This window comes from Pinus tabuliformis, chromosome 1_1 (assembly GCF_031772625.1).
Source record: "Pinus tabuliformis cultivar Carrire ecotype Pingquan chromosome 1_1, CPIR1, whole genome shotgun sequence".
Lineage (NCBI taxonomy): Eukaryota > Viridiplantae > Streptophyta > Pinopsida > Pinales > Pinaceae > Pinus > Pinus tabuliformis.
The window spans coordinates 350747978-350752972 of record NC_142297.1 but is presented as its reverse complement, the minus strand read 5'-3'; the positions used below and the strand labels follow the sequence as shown (position 1 = coordinate 350752972).

General features: G+C 35.1%; 1 pseudogene; it reads right to left on the bottom strand.

Moving 5' to 3' along the window:
• Positions 1-449: 449 nt before the first annotated feature.
• LOC149213031 (actin-related protein 6 pseudogene) lies at positions 450-1237 on the bottom strand (annotated as a pseudogene).
• Positions 1238-4995: the final 3758 nt, after the last annotated feature.

The following is a 4995-nucleotide window of genomic DNA, read 5'->3' as shown; positions in this document are numbered from 1 at the left end:
TTATTATTGATTTTTTTTTATATTCGTTTATTTTTATTTTTATTTTATAAATTATAAAGAAAAAAACTAATTACAAAGCCCCACACAATATGCATTATTATTATTTTTTTTTGTTGTTTTAAATAACAAAATAAAAATATATTTTTTTAATTTATTATTTATGTTGATTTTTTAAGATTTTTTTTTTGTTTTTTTGTTTAAAGTTGTAAATAAATAAAAAATAAATAAACTATATTAAAAAAACAACAAACCATAAGCAAAACTCGCGCCCAAGCTCCCAACCGTCGGCAGTAATGGTGGATCTAAATGATTTCCCTTGGCAGCAGCAACCTGAAGAGGCTTCAAATCTTCCTCATTTGTAGTATCTGGATCAGCCTTAGAGGCAATTTGAAAGGCAGAGTCGGCGGTCCCGATCGATCAAGAATTTGTAAAAAACTGTGTCAGAGTAATCATTTGAGAAGATTGACCACAACAAAAGATTGCATAAAACACCGCCGGCATCTTGCAGATCCAATTTCTTCATAACATGCCTTTGTCACACATAGAGATTCAAACTCAGGGTTGGCTGCCAATAATGATCCCCCTCTCCATGCACCTAACATTGGCTCTTCTTGTGTCACAATTTTTACTTTATAGTCATCATAAACAAGAGGCCGCAGTTCCTGTTCCAGCCTTGCTTTCATGTGTGGAAAAAGTGAGCTCCCACCAGTCAGAATTATGCTTGAAAAAAAGTACTGGGTGAAGATGAGGATGGCAGGCCTTAATAGCCCGCACAATGCGTTCTGCCAAGCCAGCCTGGTTCATTCCAAGATCAGTAGGATGAAAAAGCATTTCTGGAACAAGAAACCGTTCATTAGTCAACTTCAATTCTTCATTTCTGATGGAAGCATAATCCTTTTTATCTTCTACAATCTCAACAATTTGAGAAATATCATGCTCTCTTGAATTCTCTTGTGAATCTGTTGGCAGTGCTCCTTTCTCTTGTAGAGACAGATATCTTCGGGCCCCTTTCTGGATCTTTCACAAAACCCCGCTTATGTTTGATACCATCAGGAAGGACATATGTACTTCTAATAAGATTTTCATTTCTTGGTATCCTGGCCACTTCAAGGTCATGAGCGACATCGAGTGAAATGAAGCATAGCTTTTCCTTAACATTGTCCATGATGTAAGTCTCGTCCTTCATATGAATAGCCCGATAGGAAACAAAGATGCAAAGATAAGTCAAGATCCACATGTTTTGTACTAATTAGGGTAACTATGGGCGTTGTATTATGCTCTTGAACATCTCCATTTCTGGCCCTTTTCGCAGAATGTAAAGATGTCGACACCAATTCGTTATCATTTCTGGCCTTTTTCAGAGAAGACATAGAGATTGACAAAAATTTGAGATCGTTAAAGTTTTGTGGCCGCTGCTTCAAGTGAGGCCGGTTATTTGATAGCTCCACTCTCTGGAACTCGAAATTGTGAGAAAGTTTGCGGCTGGAATGAAATATAACATGAGCAGGCTGCTGTCCCACGACAAGATACTGAAAGCAATTAGTTATTGGCAGGGTACTCAGAATGGGATTCGATCTGATTACAGTTCGCTCATTCTTAACCGCATTCTGATGGCCTCCCAGTGCATCAGAATCGTAGAAAGGAAAGACGCAGCTTTTAGAGCCCTGGGTGGAACCCTCTATCGCTGTCATCTCTTTATTTCCTTTCTTGGAAATGGAATCCGCCATCTCTGGCATCTCGTTATTTCCTTTTTTATTTGCACTGGTTTCTCCTCCTAAAACTGTATTTACCAAATATTCCTCGTGGCCGAAATTACTGCAGCGTTGAGCGAGATCCACTCCAAACAATCAACTCTCTTGCTTCTTATGATTGGCCAGAGATTTTGCTCGGGGCCTGATGCCTTTTTCGCTGAGACGACTCATGACAGCAAGTTGGGCTATCATCCATTGACAAATTGTTTCCCTTCTCTATCTGTGTAGTCTGCACATAATTTACCTTCGAAGGCAGCTGGTGATTGTACATAAGTTCGGCATTCTTCTTCTCCTTTTCCCCATCTCCTTCATGATAATCGGAAGACTGATCAGATTGGTACGAAATTGCCTGGCCGGAGTCGATATTAATAGACTTTGTCCCCAATAGCTCCTTGCGTCCATGATCTAGATTAAGCATCTGGCCTCCATAAACGCCCTTTCGCTGTTTCAGCAAATACCTGACATGCCTTTGCAAGTCGTTATATTTGTGAGTCATCTGCGTCAATATGGACTTGAGCTTCTGATTCTCTTCCTTTATGCGATTGATCTCTGCCATAAGTATCGTCTTCACGAATTACAACAAGCCTCTGCTGCAATATGTATATGAAAATCCCTAGCCTGACAAAGTGAATAAACACACACAAAAAGTCCTCAAAAATCTACAGGTAGAAGTGATTTCTCCATTTTGTCTAAGAAGAATTGCCGGCGCACTGGATGGATTGGGGGCCTTCTTAGTCAAATATGGAAATGGCCATTTGGAAAATCGATCGCAGATTCAGATGGATATCCACAATGTGAAACACACGATGTACCCAATAATCCAAGGCCTCGGCTAGCCAAATGTGCAAAATCGCAAGGAAAATCAGCTCTCCTGCGTTCCACGTAGGCATGTCACGGAGAAATGATGCGCCGCAATAGCCATGAACGCCTGCAACAAGAGAAAATTGTCCCAGTCCCATTCTCGGTCCATTTGATCGAATTTGGTGGTTTTTATTTAATGTTTTGCATTTTTTTTATATTATATTTTTTTAAATATAAAAAAAAACAACCAACAAAAAAAAATGGTTAATTTTTTTTATTTTTTATTTTTTTTTATTAACGTTTTGCATTTTTTTTTTTAAATATCTAAAAAAACAAAAAAAAGGTTAGTTTTTTTTAAATATCTAAAAAAACAAAAACAAAGAAAATGGTTAATTTTTTTCTTTAATAATAATATGTGTATATTTGATACATATATTATTATTATTTTATGGATTTTTTTTTTTTTTTTTTTTTTTTTTTTTTTTTTTAAATCTAAAATTAAAAACTAAATTTTTTTATTTTTTAAATCTAAAACTAAAAACTAAATTTCATCTAAAAAATTTAAAGATGTTTTTTTCATTCACAAAATTCTTTATTGTCTTTTTGCAAATTAGTTCTCCAGCAAGAGTATTTTTAATCGAACGAAATCAATAGATTTTCTGATCTTCCTGATCGCACGAAGCGCAGGAAGAGAGCATACTAATCACTTGATTTGTTTTTATTCATGCGGGGGGTTTTTTTGAAAAGACAAAATTTAAAACTAGCTAAACACTAAATCATCAAAAAACTCAAACATGAATTCCCTTATGAAGATCCTGCTGTCACCAGGTCTCACAAGTTATTTTATCTAAAGAAAAATAAATACTGAATTAAATTCTAATGCCTAATCCCTTAGCACCATCCCCGCCAACGTCGCCAAAATGTTGGGCAATTTATTGGGCTTAAATTGCTGCATTAAATTATCAACCAGGGAAACTCGTAAGCTTGTGATGATGCCACCAAAATATATGCAGGAGTAGGCAACTAACTCTATGTCTAGCTAAATTATTTACGATTCAATATAATATGCAAGGGAAGAGGCTCCTAACTAAGGAGGTCCTGGTTGTCCTTCCCTACAGTATCATAGAGAAATCATTGATTACATGAAACTAAAAACTTGAAATGAAGACAAGAGAATGAACTTTAATTGTTGTTCAGATTCAAGTAGAGAGAGAGACTAACTTAGTCTCTTGATTGTCCTCTCATGTACTAATCCAAACTAAACTAAGATTCATTCATAAGCATAAGAAATGAAATGACTTGAAACATAAAAACAAAAGAATGAATTTCAATTACCATATAAATCAATGGAGAGAGAGCCTAACTTAGACTCCTGGTATCTCCTCATATGATACTTGAAACATAAAAGCAAAAGAATGAATTTCAATTATCATATAAATCAAATAGAGAGAGAGAGAGCCTAACTTAGACCCTTAGTTGTCCTCTCATATGCTGATTAGATTCTAATTTAAAACTCATTCATCAATCACAAACAAATCCTCAAACATCTAAACAAGTAAATGAAATAAGATCTAATATGAAATAAAATGTTTCTCTCATCCTTTTCGAGTGAGCTCAATTCTCTTAAGAACAAGACAAATTATTCCATATACTACATTAAGGAAAATTAAATCTAAACCTACATAATGGAAATATATGTAAAATGAAGCTTTATTCTATTCCATCATAAGTTGGATACAATGCTCTAAGAGTCCTCCCTTTGGAATGGAGGAGGTACTCCTATTTATACAATAGGATGAGATAACAAACTCATAATGATGATCCACTAGGACTTTGACTCAAGCATGGTTTTATTGGCGGAAATGAAGGGGAATGATAATGACTAGGAAAATTCATGGTGTATGAATAAGAACTCTTGCTGTGAAAAATGGATATGGAAGTGTCACGCTTTATGGATGTACAATTGGTAGAATTCAAAATCTTTTTCAGAAAGGGAGGTGGAAGGTAGTGGTTGTGGAGATAGATTTGTCTTCAGATTTGTTTATGAATTTAGTCTTTGGAAGACTAATTGTCGTCACAATGTAATCTCCTGAATGATCACTTTGTTATCCTGTAACCTGTGAAAAAAAACTTGGCAGAAAGAAAACATAAGTTTGTTCAAGAAGAATTGCGCATTTCCTTCATGATTCTTACGCAAAAATTTCATACCAAATAAAACAGATTTAAGAAAAATCAAAGTGGTGAAAGTAACTCAATTCATGATATCAATTTCAATCCATTTTTAAAAACAACCGTGAAAAATAATACTCTCAGTTTGTGTCAGATAACTCATGTGCTTGGCAATTCTGTCCTGCATATTAGTGCATCATAAAGCATACAACATAAAGATGTAATGCCAACTAAATGCTATCAGAAATAATTATCGTCTTGAGAATCCTCCATT